The sequence below is a fragment of the Seriola aureovittata genome, chromosome 18 (assembly GCF_021018895.1).
Source record: "Seriola aureovittata isolate HTS-2021-v1 ecotype China chromosome 18, ASM2101889v1, whole genome shotgun sequence".
Lineage (NCBI taxonomy): Eukaryota > Metazoa > Chordata > Actinopteri > Carangiformes > Carangidae > Seriola > Seriola aureovittata.
Window position 1 is genome coordinate 6,970,001 of NC_079381.1, and position 19,095 is coordinate 6,989,095.

Genomic DNA, 19,095 nt, shown 5'->3' on the forward strand with positions numbered 1-19,095 from the left:
AAGTACTCATAAATGACATACGAAACATTTCCCTGGGCTGCAATTCAGATCCACCTGAGAAAAATTGTTTTGGCATCCATTACTCATAAAATTATATTAGTTTATTAATAGATTGGCAGACCAACAGCCGGTCATTAAACAAACTTAGAAACTTAGAAATTAGAATACACAAAAAGACAAAGACACAACCAACACAGGAGGCTGACATGACCTACAAAGAGCAACTGGATCAGCAGTCATGTAAACTAAAACTAGAAAGTGTGTAGAAAGCATTAATTGTGTGTCGAGATATCTAAAAAAAAACAAAAAAAGGCATTTAATCTTGAATTACAGCTTTCTTGTATATAATAGAACTGCAACTTTGCACTGACTCCCTGGAAAAACTAAACGTCTCTGAAAATACATGTATCAAATGGTATCTTTGTCTTCAACAACCTCCTTTTATATAACACAACTTATCTAATACAGTTGCACTTTTTGCACCAGCCGTTTAGAAACGTTTTCCGTTTAGATGCAAATCATTGTTGAATATCCCCTTTTTTAAAAATGACCTACCAGCTCTTAAACAGCAAGTGAAGGTTGATTTGAACAGGTCTGTCACTGTGTTCACTGGATTACTCACCACAGGGAGAAAGTCTTTATGATCAAGAAAGACTTTTTCAACAAAACACTGAACACCCTTTCGTAAAAGTTTGAACCCTTCTTTGGAGTGAAGGTCTGATGTTGTTGAATGTGTTTTTTTTTTTCTCATGTGGGTGTGGCTTTTGTCACATTATTGGTTTCCATCCACACACTGCAGCAGACAAACATCCTTATACCATAACTGGCTGTAATTCAACTATTCTACTGCTTCATTCAAAATGATGGTATTAATTTACTAAAAACCCCCCTACACAAACACACACACACACACACACACACACACACACACGCACACACACACGCACACACACACACAAAAGAAAGACCTGTGCTAAAAGATGAGATGAAACACTATTGAAAAGATGTTCTGTCATAACTATATATTTAGTTAAGGGAAGTGTTGATTAATGTCCTTCAAGAGTCTCTCTCCTACATGTCTTAAGGTAAAGAATGCATGCAGTTCACTGAACTAATACTGGGTATTTCTGCTAATTTGACCTTCTTTACAAATGACTAATACAGCGAGTTGTAGGGGAAGGAATTAGCAAGGATCATTTGATACATTACAATCCCTAATGTGGCAATTAAATAAGTTGAGTGTGATCCTTTTGTAGATATGTAATATTACAGATTGATTCATTTTGTACTACCCAGTTACTTTTGGGTAACCAACCATGCAGTTCATTGATACTGTTGGTGGAATTCAAAGCAGAATACTGCACAGGTCCAATTTTGAAAAACGAGCAGAACTGACCAGTTACCCACAATTATCTCTAAATCAAATCTGAACGTGACATGATCCATAACGTTATTTAAACACACAGTCCAAAACCGTCACTCATTTAAAATCTCATCCAGATTGTACATGATGGCCAGTGTGAGGTTACTTGCCATTCAAGCGTGGGGTACTCTCCCATTCAGAGGTGCAAAAAACACTCGCTCAGACAGCTCCCACTTATTGTTGATGTAATGCAAAGTGACACAAAGATGCGGTAATCATCTGTCCACATATCTAAAGTGACTCCCCGTTGCTATCAATCAGCTGCAGTCTCAGTCCTGGAGTACTGATGAATTGGGGGGAAAAATTGGCCTTTATATTTCTTTATTTTCATTATTTTACCATGGCTAAAAATAGACTATAATACTTGTTTTTATTTATCCACAGAGCTCATGTTAAAAAGGTATCACTAGTTGCACAATGAGGCAGTATTTTTCCTCCTGCATTTGGAGGTGATGTATGGACATTTCTGTTAATGGCTTCACGCTATTTCACTGATCTACATTTTTTTTTTTAAAAACAGCTGTGAAATGCATGTTTGTTCGTCCTCACACAAATTGTTTTGGTGAGTAACACTGAATGTAAATAGAACATGTATTTGTTTACCACAAAACTCCACAGGGCACCTTTTATGTAGTGTAGATTAACATTTCAGGTTTAGCAATATTGTACAATGCATTCCTCCTGTTCTGAGTAGCATCATTACAGAAATATTCCGGCAGAGCCGTTTCTTGCTATATGCAGACTATGCAGATGCATAGGGCCCCTCGCAGCCACTAGGCGGGCCCAAGCATCAAGTTCAGCCTCAATATATTTGGGGAGAATCAAAATTACCTGTCTTTATTTGTAGCTAGCCAAGCCCCCCTCATGTGTTTAGTGAAGCACTTATATGCTCAAAAGTTAAAAGGAAGGATATAAACAAAACTAAGGTGCAATGACAGGGAAGCTGTGGCTTGTGTTTGTGGGGTAATCAAGTCAAAATCATCACTAGGCTGTTACGCAATGAGTGACGTCTACCTACAGGCATGATGAGATGACTGACAGCCGCACGTCACGTCGGTGAATAGAGAAACGGTTAACGTTAGTAATGGTATCATGGCATCAAAAAGGACATGTCCCTCCAGTGCAGAAAAGAGAAAACTGAAGAAGAAGAAAAATACTCACAGGAAAAAGGTAAGGCATTTGTTAATAATGCAGATTCACTTATGGGGTGGACGGGGTAGCTATGATGTTAGCCACTTTTTTGAGCAAGTTTGCTACTTTTGTCCTGCTGGCTATAGCTCAGCAAGCCTCAGTTGAATTGATAAGTAACCTAGCTCATCTAGCTGGCTGGGACTGTTTGTATGCAAATAAACCCAGCTTTATCCAGTGTGTGCTTTACGAAAGGCCTAAAATAAAATGGCATTTGAATGGACTGTGCTGTGGGACCGATTGACTGAAGTTACACCCGTTGTGTCGAATTATAGCAGGCTGCAGAGCATTTTATTCCAGCAGCTCGGTAACAACACACTTTGGCAGGGAGGGTGTTTTGTTGGGCAAATTTCTCCAATGTCTGCAATATAGTCATCTGGTGGGTGTCGCCTCTCAGTCATAGACTTTCTATGCTGTTAGATATGTGCCAAAGTAACATTACTTTAGGATTGTTTTTATGATTATTGCATTAAGTTTAGTGGGTTGTCATTTTATAGGCCTATAATGTGAAGTGTGCTTTATAAATAAAACAAATTATTTTTATTAGGCCTATTATTATTATTATTAGTAGTAGTAGTAGTAGTAGTAGTAGTAGTAGTAGTAGTAGTAGTAGTAGTAGTAGTAGTAGTATAGCATTATGGACTATTCATATAGCACTATGAATTTTGAATGATCACTGTGTTAAGAAAGATTGTCCCATTCTCTCTCCTGTTGTATTTTGCATATGTATTTTGTGGTTACTTGACAACTCTTCTGACAAATTTATTACAATATTTATTGTGACAATGTAGTTAGTTAATTTGAACAAACCTGCCTATTCCTACAATAGAGTTACGTTTTTGATGTATCTTTTTATTCAAAAGAACCATAATAACACAAATTAAAGTAAATTTAATTTATACTTTAATGTATATGACCGCTAGTTCTGCCCTCAGTAAGAATACAAGGTAAGACCATATCATCAGTTAGATACAAGTTGTCCACTTTGTAATGGCCTGCAAATATAGGTAAAAATACTCCCTCTATATCACATTGTGCTCATCACTAGTTTACTATCGTTTTTATTACTTTAAAGAGTAGAATGTGCAGATGAAAGCAGAAAAAGCCTGAAAGTGACAACTTTGAAATTGGGTTCATGCTTTAAAAGGGACACTGTATATTGCAATGTATAGTTTTATATATATATATATATATATATATATATATATACACATACACACACATATATATATATATATATATACACATACACATATATATATATACATACACATATATATATATATATATATATATACATACACATATACATAAAACAGTTATGAATTTCTGTATCAGTGCAACATAACTGAAATTATATAATATGAATATTTGCTTATGATCAATTTTGCTTGGTAACCTAAGGAGCTTTGTCTTTCCAGGTGCAATTCTGAAATACTTTAGAGCTCTAGTCCAAGCAGAGCCAGAAAAATTTTTTTTTTTTTTTTTTTTTAATTGTTTTAGGTGGGAGGGGAGTTTTATGTTGAGTTATGTTTCATGTTTAAGAACTTTGTTCTCAAAATTTAAAATAAACATTTTTGATGAAAATGCTGCATGTGCTGAGTTTATTGACACAGAGGAGCCTCATTGTTTGCCTTTTATTATCATTTTCTGTAGGTTTAAATTGCTTGGCTCAACTTGAGGTGTTTAATTTGAATTTGAGAGAGTTTTTCACGAATCTAGCCTGTTTCCCTCTTAAAGTGTAACAGATTGATGCATCTCCACGGATCATCTTAAAGGGTTTGGAATCCCCCCATCATACTTTGACAAAATAGGGACCCCCCCAAACAGCTTCTTGCATAGGGCCCTGCTTTCTGGCAAATGTTTAAGCTACAGCCAACCACTTATTATAATGTTGATTAGTCAGTCTGGAGAGAATGCTTTAATGCTGATCTGCCTCAGTGCAGGTTTAATGCTGTGGAAAACATGAACCCAAAACCTTTGAACTGTTGCACAATCCCATACCATATGTAGCTATGATGCTCCCTTAGACGAACATTTGCAGAAAGTGCCAGCTGCTCTGAGACTGACCCTCTGTAATTTAGTGGGAACCAAGAAATATCAATACACTATGTTGAGCTGTGTCGATTTCAGAATGAGAGGTCTGTAGAAAATTCACCGAGCCCTTTTCCAGCCCTTGTTCAATTTGATCCATGATTGATTCGCAAAACATGTCGCCTCGCAAGATGAGATTGATAAAACAGAAGCCCATAGGTCGTCTATGCAAGCAGCTTATTACGAACTATAGTTATGTTTTATTGTTAGGCGACCTCTAGCAGGTGTAGTAATTATGATAACAACAAAAAAGAAAGGTTACAGAGTATAAACAGCAACAAATCTGCATTAGGAAGTTTGGATGGATGAATAAGGAAACACAGGAGGTTCACAATGGAGGCCGCTGTTGTTTACCATGTTAAACCAATAGTTAATGGGTTTTTTTACTCATGATTGTTCCACTACTTTAATTGCATGTTTATTATTATGTCCATGATGACAAAGGTCCTCTAAGTAAGTATTTTTTTAATTTTGCAGCTGAGCTCAAAAGGCCTCTACAGAGAACACGCAAAAATATTAAGCAGCGAATAGTGAATGAGTGTGTGATTTCAGACAGAAACCAAGCAGTTTTTGTGCCTAAACCTAACCAAACCATGACTGTTCAATAACCTTAGCCCCATGTTTCTTATTGTATCCATAACGACAAAGGTCTGGTACGCCTGCCCTATGAGTCATATGTAAGAGTAAAGGAACAAACAGCTTAAATGGTTGTTTAGGTTAAAGGACTTATTCTCCCATGAAATTAGTTTAAATATCATTAGTGGACGGATGAAAATTAACATCTTCTGGGAGGTAGGGAAATAACTGGGAATGTTTCTCTGATAACAGTTTGCACAAACTGACAAATTCTAAAGATGCAGCAGAGTGGGGTAAAGTGGGAAATTCACATTTTCACTTTCTGTCTGCACTGAATACACAGCTTGCACTATTGATAACGTCTCATGCATTAGATATGAGCACATGTTGAATGCATGTCTAGAAACAATGATTATTTGCTGATTAGGGGAAAATTGAGAGTTGTCTTATGGCAACGTACCCGTCACATGCACATATGCCTATACCAGATTTTTATGCACTCTTGATCTTTCTGGGTAGCAAAGGCAGCAGCAAAGAGAGCATGTTCAAGTGTTTTGTTGAGTCTTAAGATAAATGGCACAGTGCAAGAGGCACTGACAGCAGGGGACAAATGTGTGTAAAGGCATCAGCTGAATGACCATCAGTGACAGGCTACAGCTAAAGCTGCGACACGCGTCCTGAGATGGCCTTAAGAGAAAAGGGTGACTTGGTTTCCTTCACCATACTCTGCAGCAGATATGAAATAATACTGAGCTGTGGGGATTAACCTCTCATTCTGTTTTCCTCCTGATGTCTATCTCACACACACACACTCACCCTCCCCACCTGTCATCCTTTCACTTGATTCATTGATTTAGCCCTGTAGGCAAGATGAGAGTGCTGCGGTGGCAGGATGAAGCACTCGCTGAGGGACATGGACATTATTGTAGCTAAAAAGGAGAAATTACAGCTTCTTATACAATTTGCAGGCAGTGGTAGCCTAAAGGCGAGCAGAGTTCAGTTCTGATCGGAAGGTCGGCCTGCGACACCTGAGAAGAGTGAATGGTCCACCACCGCTGCTGAGAAAGGCACTTGAGGGATACTTCACTGCCCCTATATCATACTGTGTATCAGCAAAAGACATATCCACAACATTGTCAGTGAACAGTGTATTACTATAGTCATCTATGGCACCCTGTATTAAAAACTGATGGTACAGTATAGCTGTATATATATGAATTTTTAGCTAAAATTTACTCAGCACGTTGCATGTGTATTATGATTAGTGCATTGTAGACTAATCATTAAATATTCTTGACACAAACTACACTTGAAACCCAAACTACTACTGCATCAGTGTAGCTCACCAGCAGGAAGAAAGCAATCTATAAAAAGAAGCATTTATCCCCGCATTCTAGGAAAGATGTACTGGTGTGGGCGGAGTTGTGTTTGGTTTAGTTTTTTTCAGTAATTGCAAAATATATTTTGGTGAATGCGAATTTCCAAACATAAGTTGTCACTGTGGGATTAACTGTTTTCTCTTAAGACTACTTCTGAGAGCAAAGTCAAATGAGATGACAAAACAATACAAAATCTAGCATAATTTGTAGTATGATGTTTTTCATTAGCAAAGAAAAAATAGAGCATAAAGTGCATTCTTGAAATCTTATTGAGGTTTTCAGTCTCAAACACTCAGACACCTTGTCCCCACCGACAATCCCAGTCACAAGCTTTACAAATTAATTTCCTATTTTTTTGTTATATATAATATATTATATATATTTTGGCACCATTAAAAAGTATGCCGGTTCCTGGTAGCAATGTATCTATGTATGTATCTATCTATTAACATACAGACAACTATCACTGCGTTGCTTTGATACTGAAGTAAAAGTAAAAACACACTACTTCTCAGGTTCTAGAGTTATAAAGAAGCATCTTTTCTCCATGATTTTTAAGCTGATTTATGGATGCTCCCTTTTATGTGACACAGGAGATCATGATATCCTCTAGAAATGGAGGTCAAACTGAATTGAAAAATAAGTGTAGCACATCCGTGTGTTCAGCTTTGACTGTGTTCTGACTCTGAGAAGGAGTTTTTGATTACAAGAATCGCAGCCTTCAGGCGCAATCGGTTTTATTGTACCTTAATTGTCTCCATGAGCTCTGTTACAGCCATTGCTGCAGCTCTACCCATTGACTGCCAAATCATCAGGCCAAACTACAATAACTTGCCAATAACAGCGGCTGCATCTGTCCCTTTTACTTCACACAGTATCAGTATCTTTTCCCCATGTCTGTCCCTCTGCGCCTCCTCCTCTGCTCCCCTGACAGTCTAAAAAACTATGAGCTACAGTATAGATTTTTTTTTCCAATTTTCTTTTCCTGATTCATGATAGCAATGATGATGTAAAACAACATTTACATAACACATGACAATGACTGTGCAGTTCAATCAGCTCAGCTACCAGCAATAGCACCACTGTCTTGTTCTGCATTAATTTCAGTAAATATTTCATGAGCTGTGACAAAACAAAACTGAAAATAAACGGGGGAAATCATAGGAGGAGCACAAGCAGAAAACAATTACAGATTGTCACTTAATCATGCCCTGCGCGTGGGAGCAAGCTGACAATACCTTAATTACAATGTCACAAAACTGGGAAGGAGTTGGTTCAGTCGGCCAACTAATATGGAACTGATTTATTTAAGTGAATACAGATTATGCACACAGTAGATATTTGGTGTCTAGTCTCTGACCTTATCACGTCCCACAAGCAAACACTAAGCCTAACACACAGCCCAAATATATACGAAGCCCAAAACCAGCTATTATATATAATGTATGTGTGGGTAATGGCTGTCATGTGGCCGCTCCCCAACAAAGTAACTATAATCATTTCCGGGAATATATTAATGCACTGAGATACATTGAAATCCACTGAAATCCAACACCTGTTGTTACGCTGCAGCAGAAAAAGTCACATCAGCAAATGATTATGAGAATAACCATATTAAAATGCAAAGATTTGTGGCTTTAAATCATGTTTTCTTCAGTGATGTACAGTATGTTATGTTGATAAGGAGCAGATAAACAGTAGCAACAGTGTAAACCATACAACAGGTGCTCAGTAGTTTATCTGAAGTAGTAGCTAAGAGTAATAGAATAACAAAGCAAGTTGTCACATAAACACATATTAGAATCAAAAATGTCTCTGATGTTTAGCTGAATATTAAAACTGGGCATGCACATGCCGCTGTAAACAGGAAGCAGATTGTCCACTCTGCAGTTGGTTGCTTAGTTGCAGAAAATACTATGATCGAGGAAAAGCAACGTCAAAAAGTAAGACAAGAGATTTCTTTACTTGGACAAATCACGAGGTGGAACTGTTACTGAAAGTAGCACATGAGTATGAGCTGGTTATGGCGGTGGAGAACATAGGAATCTTTGCTTTCATCTGGAAAATGGTCACACGACAGTGAGACGAATCAGGGAAGGATACGTCATGAATGATAAGACCCAATCCGGGAGCCAACATGAATGCATGTGTCATCATTTCCACAAAGTCTCAGTGTCTGCACATCCACACTAAAACACAACCACACAGTTTTCAAACTAAAACAACGACGGTAGCGTTTCCAAAACAGTCTGTTTTAGTGGCAGGAAAACTCTGCAGTAGTATGGACACAAGGCATAAACATAGGAAAAGTGATGCATTTCACAACCCTCAAGCCAACATTCAATCTACCTTTTACTAGAGACTGTGTTTTTACTGAGCCAACAGGAAACCTCCAAACCAACCAGCAAAACTACATTGCACTCAAATACTGTGTATTAAATAATCTCAGCCACAACAATAGAGTGCAGTGGAAGTCTCTCAAATTATGCTAATACAAATACAGCACATACAGTACACAGTAGCATAATAAGAGCAGGAATTACAAGCCAGAAGACACCGACCCATTAAACTGGTAGCTTCAGAGCTACTGATATCAAACACACAAACAACTAAGCATAGCTGAGACATTTACTCAGAATATAAAAGACACATGTTAGCACAAATAGCCTCTTACCTTGAGGTGAAGTGAAGCAGGAAGTAGCTGCGGCCCGTGAACACCAAACTCCATCTTCTGGCTTGATGTTGCAGCTGTAGTAGTCTGTAGTCTTGACCAATTCTGTTTCACATAAAGCTGCCATCATTGGTTAAGGTTATGACTGAGGTTCGGTTATGGTTAGGCAGCGAATGTGTCCCTCACAAATCTGTCCTGAAGCATCAATTCCCAGTGGCCCCAGTTCAAAACCCATGCAGTGCCTGCCCCAGTAGTAAACAGAAAGAAGAAGAAAAAAAGAAGCTTGAATTAGAAAGTATTCAGGGTCACCACAAGTCACACACTCAGAAAGCACTAAATAATTCCCACTTTATATGCTGACAGCAACTGGCACGATTTGACAGATAAACCACTGGTACAACATGACAGAACTGTCCTCCACCAGTAAACTGAAGCAACCCAAACACAAATCGATGTAGACTTTAGATTTAGCAACATTATCATTCAGTAGCGTCACTTCACAATACAGCTCCGCACGGTCACTGTGTCATACATTTTCCTTAAAACATGAATACAAAACTGCGCAGACATAACTAGTCGTTAACCCATCTTACCTTCATGAAGTTATCGAGCTACAGAGGAGGTTGTCATCACATTATTAGCTTGATTAGGATGGCTCTCCATGTTGCTATCACTGAAGCCTCCCAATTGTTCTGTGATAGTGTGCTTCTCAGACAATTCCCCAGCTTGAAGTTTGAAATGCCGTAGCAGGAAAAGCACAGGTGTACTTAATAACATTAATGACTTAGAAGAGTCCTGGTATTGTGAATGCTCACTCACTGGCTGGCCTAGCTTACCCTCAGCCATTGTTAACAGAATTAGCTCCACCTGTAGCTTTCCCTGCTTAGACAAGTCAAATGTCTGCAATGAAAAAAAGGCCAGTTTACAATGTTTACTGCTGCTTGCTAGCAGCTCTGTAACCAGTAACTGCCGCTTCTAACAGTACAATTTAACATCTTCGGTCAGCTTTTGCTCTATGCCTCTTTTTCTCAGCTGCCCCTTTCGCTTGCTTTGCAATGTTTCCGTAATTCATTTTCTTTTTTTCTTTTTTTTTTTGACTGACAGGACTTTTAACTTTCTACATACTCTTCTTCACGTTACGCATTTTATCAGCGTAATAATCCATTGTGATCAGTCAAGCAGCCCATTGCTGGAAGGCTATGACGGTCTGACACTGCTTAGGGGACGTGATCATACTGTCGGAGGACTGGCGTCCTTATTTTATGCTACTGCAGCAGCAGAATTAGCAGCAACTTTTTACAGCATAGTTTGAAAATTAACAGGGCATCGACAGCTTGGATAAAACACCTTGTGATTAAGTGTGCATTGGACATAAAATGCAGTAAGATGACATTGTGTAGCAGCCTGATTGAGATAAGGAGAGTTTGGGCCATGAAAGTGAAAAGTTTCTTTTTCCTTTTCTTCCAAATGACAGTATACAAATTTCTATCAGTTATATTTATATATATTAACACACAAACATACATTTCAGTGGTGTGTGGTGACTTATTTATATATATATATATATATATATATATATATATATATATATATATATGTAGCCCTGTGGCTATTATTTTCATTCATTCATATACAGATATTAAAATGTTTGTGTTGTTAACCAATAATAGTTCATGAAGTGTAAATATGTTTAAAAAGTCATTTCGTATACAGTTAAAAGTCAGAGATAAAAGGGTGGTGTTAGTTTTAAGATCCATATGATTGACCACGTTTGTTTGTGGGGTAGTGAAGCATCTCTTATATGTTAACTTATATTAAATATCTCATCTTTGAATGTATGTAGCCTTAGCCAATCCTGTCCTCACCTTGTTCAGGTAGGAGGTGCTTAGCATCCCTGACGTGCCGCAGCACATTAGCGACAGCCGAGGCTGTGTTATCGGCATCCGAGCTCGATAGCTGTAGATTGTAAAGTAAATAAAATACTACTAACTCCCAAGACGGACGGAGAGTCGTCCCCTGGTTTATGTGTGAGAACTCTGAGAAGCTGCCAGAGGTAAATTCATGTGTTTTAATGTACTTTGTGCTGTGTAATTTGTAATGTGTTAAAGACGAGCTGAATTGCTAATCGCTGCTAGCCTTTAGCTTAGCCTGCTCATAAACTAGCCTATGGTTAATTCTCCATTGCAGTTAGCAATTGCTAATTTGTTTAAGACCTACTGTTGGTTTTTCGCCATGAATAAGCCTGTAACTTAGTTACTAAGAAGAATTATGTGATTCAGGACCGGACATTTGCCATAAGAGGGAGAGAGTGAGGACCGGGAGAGCCCTGGACCTTTGGAGGGAGACTGTAGCTGCTGTACTTGAACGTGGCTCACCGCACTGTGTTGCTGCACGCTCCATTTGCTTGCCGTTGAAACTGCACCTTGCCTTTTGCCCCTTTTCCATCTTATTCTCTGACTGTTGCTGGACTCGTGAGTACACTATTAACACTGTGCACGTGCTAATTTTTTGTTTGTGCTGGTTAAAACCAAGTGAAACGGCCATTCGTTTTCGGCCTCCACGCTCACAAGCATCGACCAGGCCTGCAACGTTTTCTTTACATTTAATAGCCCTGCGTGAATGTGTGTGTGAGTGTGGGCTGTGGACATTTGAGTTTATTTGTTTATTTGATTTCACATTTTATCATTGGGTTCATCATTTGTGTGTCAAACCTTCCAGACCAAATGAGAGTTTTGAATACTTTTATTAATGCTTAGGCCTACTTAAAAGTCAACAGTGAATTATTTGACTAATTTGGAAATCCAATTCGTAACTCTACAATAAATAATTATTGTTGTTTCCTCTAAATCCTGTGTTGTGTTTACAAGGGTGATATTTTTGTATACATATTAAATAGGTTAAAGGGAACTTTTATTTTAAAGGGTAAGTACCAACATTTTGTGTTACTTCTTAAATGTTATTGGAGGCACCGCCAAGTTATTTTATATCACGTTTATCACAGGTAGCGCCATCTCCAGACGAACTCAGGCCCCGTCCCACTGTACTACAACACCCCAATTATTTGTCAGTTAATATTTCCTAGCTACATGGGACTGGGGTTACATATATATATATATATATATATATATATATTATATATATATATATATATATATATATATATATATATATAATATGCATACACCAACACAAACATATAAATAGACGTGTATGCACAATGCTCCACTTTTGGCTTCATTGCTTCCCACATTGTAATTTAGAGTAGTTTGAGTGTGAGATTAAGAGTTTAAAATCTTTATCTAGGGAGACCTTGCTGAGAGCAGTTTACTGAATTGACTAAATTCCATGAAGTTATCCCTATTTTCTTTACATTGCATTGAAGTAAATGAACAGAGTTATTGAGATCTTGGTTATTTTCCCTTCCTTGCAAGTTTTATACTCCTGAGTTGCACTTGATTTGGCCCTTATAGCTGTGAACTCAAATCACATAACTTCCCATTTTTCACATAATTGGTACATTGTTGTATTTCATCCTCGCCATTTGGCAATCTCATAATGCCTTGACTTTTAAAAACCCATAATTCAGATGAAAGATTGAGTGACTCACAGCCAAGTAGAGCTGTTTTCTCCAATGGCCTTTTGAAATTCAGCCAAGCAAAATCTCAGTTAATTAGAACTGAACAAAGATGAGGGAGTGAAGGAGGAACGCTGAGGTTGACAGCGGTTTTCGTGCCCTGGAAGAAACAATGATCTGTTGTGGGTGGTGCTTCTCCGGCACTGAAGGAAAAAAAAAGAAAAGAAAGAAGGATGACACAGAGTGTGAAAGGGGTAAAACGAAGAGTATGATGTGATCATCAGTCAGTAGTGATTTCATAGACTCACATTAGGAAAATTGAGCCAGATGTTGCAAAGCCCATGGAATCTGTGTGAATATTTATTTGGCTTTGCGAAGAGAAACGACTTTGCAAGAGGTACAGTATTTCATAATTACAACATTTGAATTCGATGTCAAGTAATTTATTCAAATAAATTGACTTGATTATCATTGTCATGTTGTCGCCAAATCATTCCTCTCATTATAATGATTGGTGCTGTTAGAAAAGAGGTCGGCATAGTGAACCAGTGTGAATATGAATGAAGGTTTTTCAGTCCCCTGCAATAATTAAAACCGTCTTTACACAGGACTTTGGTTTTGCCGGGGTCTTTCTGTGATTTTTTTCAGTGGCTCAAGTCATCCTTTTTCTTATTCCCACCTGAATCCTCTATGTTTTCATTTTATAAAATAAAAAGAATCCTCTGCAAATTACCCTCCACATTTCCCCAAACACATATGTCAACTGATAATAGTGTCATGTCTCATTTTTGTTTTCGCTTTTTCTCGTTTTTTTATTTTTTTTATTTTAGATTTATGCCCCCCTTCTTTTTTTTCCTTCCTCCTCTTGGTCGAGAATTCTTGAGGCTGCCGAAGAAATAATTAATGAGAGCTTTGATAGTACTTTGAGAGCAAATTCAGGCTCATCTAGCTGCTCAGCATGGAGACAATTCAGGCAAGGGCCATGCTCGAATCCATCAAAAGAATACAATCTTGAAAGGTAATGACATGGATGACATGGGTGAGTGAGTATACTCCTAAATCACCAGTTCTGAGTGAATGTGGTGGTTGTTGATAAATCTGTTCTGAATGCTCTGAAACCTGGACAGTACTAAATAGGCCAGCCTGAAATCTCGGCTTTGTGATAAATTGCCGAAGCCTAGATTCAGCATCATGAACAAAGCACTTTCCAGGATGTATGGAGAGAGGAAATAAACCTGACAGATTCCCACACTGTTCCACTTTTGTTTTTTTTGTTTTTTTTGCATTGAAACATGTTTGGGATTGTCAAATTAAAGCACATCGTTCTTTGAAAGTCACTCCTTTTCATACCCTTGATGCGAATAGACAAGCTGTTCCATGGGAATTGCTGCTCAAATGTCAAAGCTGATATTCTTTCTTCGACACAAATGGAAACATTACTTTTGGCTTTAAGCGAATGAATTGTCAAAGTGGCTGTTTGAGTATATTTCTCTGAATTTCATCAAATGCTTGGCACTGCTCTATTTCTCCACAGAAGACGATTGGCGGCTGCAAAGCAACCTGATGGTAGCTCATTACTGTTTTTTTGGGGGGTTTTTTTCTTCACAGGAGAGGCATCAGCTCAGTGTCTCCTCTATTGTCTCAGGAATAATAAGGCGCAGTGGGCTACCTGAACTCGAGAGCCACTTTCACCTTCAGCGTGGCTTGGAAGGGACGGACATTTATCACCATCAGCACCCACAAGGCTCCGCTGCTCATTCACACATTACCTTAATTAGGATTTTATGAGAGGTCATTCCTCTTACTCTGCCACTTAAAGAAGTGTACTGTAGACATGAAAGGGGCAAAACAAATCACATTTATTATCTCCGCTAACTCACCTAAATTCACAGTGCTTCATGTAGTGCAATAAGAGATGTTGCTACTGTGTGCTACTGTAAAATCGGACAGTAAATGTACTCTCACTGGCAATTAAAGACTAATTTATAGCTTTGTGTTACCAGCAATATCCCATCACTCCCACCACCACCATTTTCCATCATCATCAGACTTGGTCACCCCAAATGAACAGCTTAAAAGTGGCATATAGAGTTCATCAAGTCTTCTTGGCTTAATAATAACTTATATACATCTATGGCTCACCATCAGGGATGGTGGATGCTGCTGATGTTGAAGCCTGTGCTGTCCTCCAGCACATTAGCCAGCTGTTAAGTCAAGATGGTAAGGTCGGAGGGCTTTTCATGTTAATGACTGCAAGAAGAACAATGTTTCCATCCAGCAAGCCCTCCAACTTAAACGAGGTTGTGGAAAGGTCATAGTTTGATTAGGTTTAGGCATAAAAACTACTTCTTTAGGTTAAGGAAAAGGTTTTGGGATAAAATAACCTATTTGCTTGCTATATACAGAAGGGCACTCTCTTTCAACAATAAGAAAACATCTGTTCGTTAAACAATTCTTGATCGCAAGTCTTCTGGGATCTCATTTTGCAAGGCATGGTTCACATTAGCAGGGGCTTCTTGTGAATAGTAAATTCAAAATGTTAGTTTTTTTTATAAATCAGACACACACACACACACACACACACACACACACACACTCCGACCAGCTGATTGTCATTAAAGCGCTGCTTATAGATGCTTCACTGTGATTAAACAGAGCAGAGGATATCGACAGACAGACAGACTTTTCAAGGTTGTAAATAGAACTTTAGACAGTCAGTGAGAGAGAGAGAGAGAGAGACAGACAGAGAGAGAGAGAGAGAAAGAGCTGAACGACGTTAACAACTGTTTCTCTGCGTCTCCTCCTCCTGATTCCTGACTCACCCCTGCAATTACAAAAGTAAAGTAATTAAGATTCATCCTCTAGAGATTTATTTCAGGCTGGACCACAGTGGTGGACCAACTGACCGACTGACCAAAAGCATTGGCATTCCAAGAGCCAAAAATCACATCTTAATACTCTCATTTCTCTCCCCATGAAACATGATTACTTGTGACCAGCTAATCCTTTCTTCGTGTGAACCTGCATTTCTCATCTCCCTGTGACTCACTGTAGCTGTTCGCCATCATGGGATGGAGGTGTGTGCGTTTGGTGGAAACTTTTTGCTGCTTGCCAATAAATCAAGCCCGACAAGACAGTGATTTGACCATTCTCATTCACAGAGACACCCCCCCCCCCTCTCCATTAGGTCTGGAGGAACGCTTGAGGTGGCATATCTTTGATAGATCCTGTTAGTCAAAAAATGCTTTACCATGAGTCATTAGACTGTGCGACAGGCGCAGTCAATACCGAGCCAGCATCACTCACCTGTAACTGGGAGCCCTGTTCTCTGGCACTAATCTGGCAATCAGGCTGGATCAGATCGGGAGGTGTCTTGCTTCATCACTCTCCTGTGTACCTCTGTCAAGGGCTCTGTCCAGTTATGCGAGCAGCACCTCAGGGATGAAGAGAGGAGAGGAGAAAAGAAGTTGGCGAAGATCAGGAAATCAAAGGAGAGTCCTCTGACGCCCCGATGGTTAATTTCCTCTCATTAGTCAGAACCCGAATCCAGACCACAGAAGCAGCAGCGTCATGCACTGACAGCTAATCAACTTCTCATTCATATCAAATGTCATATCAAGGCAGAGAATCTGGGCTCCACATCCATTTAATATTGTGTTATGGCCAGATTTGTCTTTTAGCTCAAACAAGTGAATACTCATCATGTCAGCCCTCTATCATCCTTGTCATTCAGAAAATGAGCCCATATCCCCTTAATAAAAAAGAGAAATGAATAATCTAATCTGCAGATATTAGATCTGTCTTATTTGGAGTGGGCTGAAAGAGTAGACGAGGAGGGGAGGGGGGATTCTAGACTAATTCACTTTTTTCAGCTCTTAGCCAAAGTAGAGCAAACGGTTCTTCTACAGGCATCGTCTCTCTGTGTGCACATCATTAATCAAGAGGCACAAAAATGGAAGTTTGCTGCTTTTACGTCAACAGTGTTTCAACAAAAAACACTTGAGCCAGAGAAACGCAGCGTGCTTATCAGCGTACTTACTGCCTGGGAGTGTCTGCGACTATGTCTTTGTTCACTGCGAGTATATACACCTGCACAGAGATTCCTAAATAGATTGTAGTCTTGTGCATTTACAAAGCACATTTTCAATGAGAGGAGATAGGGGAAGAAAGGAGGAAGTTTCCATGACACAGAATCCATGTCTTTTGTTCCACAATGAAGAATAAAGAATCAAAGTATAGAGCAGGCCGCATGGACACATTTTTTTATCAGTGTTGTGCTGACTCGGCTGAACTCTCCCTCTGAGAGGCTGATGAGAAGGGATGGCCTCGCGGAGGAAGCGACCGGGTGCATCCATAGCTGCCGTTATCATTTGAATCCAGTACTGCTGAGTGCGTAGCTTCGGCCCCCTGCATAGATGGGAAATGACCTGTCTATATCTTCCTGGCACTCTCTTTGTCTGCATCTGACTCCCCAGACCCTTCCTCAACACAAGTTATCACGACCTTTTGACCTCCCGCACACAAAGTCTCAAGTCTCTGCAGCATAGTTGCATTGTCTTGTGACCTGTTGTGTCTGATCCATGATGCTTTCAAGCAACACAGCAGGAGTATAGCTGCGGATGTCTCCGGTTCCATCTGCTCAGAGCTGCCCAAACTGGCTAAGGCCTGTGTGGCAGATAGTGGGGGGGGGGGGGTTATCACGTAAAGTTGTTCCGGGCATTGTGCCTGTCAGTGATTCAGTATTTTTGGCATGGCCTTTTAATGCTCATGTGTGGGGGGAAAATGCCCTCCACATGAAGGAAAGTGTGACCAAATGTGTGAAAGTTAACTCAGGTTTCTTAATCGCTCTGACTAGCAATTTAAAATGTGCCGCTCACGTGCTAAGACTCTCTTATGAGTAAACACACATGACAATTTTTACATTTAAGGGAAACTGGGGCTTTTCAAAATACTCTGATAGCAGTTAGTGTAGGCCAAATCCATATTTATAAGCGACAGCCAGGCGACATTCTTTGCCTTCAGCAGGCTGTGCAGAGCAGTAAATTGAATTCTGCCACGCAGCTCTCCCTGACAGAATGCTGAATAAGTGAGAGGATCTGTATTTTAGAGAAATGCATGACTGGTGGCCCGCATACACATTAGAATAAAAATGATATGTTGGGTGGAAAACTCTCATGGCACTTGACAGACAGTGCAACTGCACAATAGCAGCTATTTTAAAACTGGACATGACGGAGAAACTGTTTTTAGATTGTCAGTAAAAGGCAAAGATTAATGGTTTTAGGGTTTATTTAGTCTCACAGCTGCTGACTTTAAAGAATTTTATAAAATACTGGAAGGCTTCCAGAGTAGATTAGTGCAATGTAAATAAATATTTTATTGACTCCATTTTTCTAATTTGGTCAGAACTTCACAGATTGAATTTTTTTTTGCAGCCTGGGAGACAGAAAATGATTCCTTTGGGCTTTTTGTGTAGTGCAGTTGGCAGCCTTTTCTTCCCTGAATTAAATTCTCTGATACTATTGCAACGTGGATTACTATGCATAATTAATAACAGCCACAGCAGTATCATTTATTAAGTCTGACAGAAAATAATTTGGAGCTGCATGCATGGGAATTAGAGCAAGTGAGTTTTTTTTTTTTTTTCCATGCAAAAAACAACATTGTTGGTATCATTATCTTCCCAGTTATCCAGGTCAGATGAAAGCAATCTTGGCAACCGCCACATGTTCCCCAGCTGTTCCTTGAGGATCCCAAGGCGGTCTGAGGTCAGCTGTGTGAAGCCCCCGATTATTGTTTGGACTGTAAGACCACCAACACACACTGGACATCTAAATAATGTATATAGGGGCCTCTTCTTGCTGCTATTTGGGCCCTGCGGGAGCAAAAGTAAAGTGCAGATTTAACATAACATGTATTATTAACATAAACAATTTATTATAAAGCCTGGGAAGGGATTTATAATGGTCACAGTCTTGTATAAGCATCACCCTCATTTGTTGCATCAAAAGTTCACCCGGCAATTTAAAGATCATAAAATGCCTTGGATTCAGTGAATCAGAGCCTACATAAAGACAACAGGGAAACAAAAGGAACAGTATACTGCAATTACAGATAGGGGCTTTAATTAGATGTTTTGTTCTATGTCCTAGTTTAAAATTCCCTAGCTGCCAACTTGGGATTTCTCTTC

The 19,095-nt window shown here is 39.1% G+C and overlaps 1 long non-coding RNA gene across 1 annotated transcript in view; it reads right to left on the minus strand.

Annotated features, from left to right (window-relative positions):
- Positions 1–10,533, minus strand: part of LOC130186748 (uncharacterized) — a 16,830-nt gene extending 6,297 nt beyond the window's left edge. Inside the window, exons 1-2 of the long non-coding RNA XR_008830344.1 lie at positions 9,925–10,533; positions 9,335–9,573 (exon numbers count right to left, since the gene is read on the minus strand). This is a non-coding gene — a long non-coding RNA (uncharacterized LOC130186748). The remainder of the gene's footprint in view (positions 1–9,334; positions 9,574–9,924) is intronic.
- Positions 10,534–19,095: the final 8,562 nt, after the last annotated feature.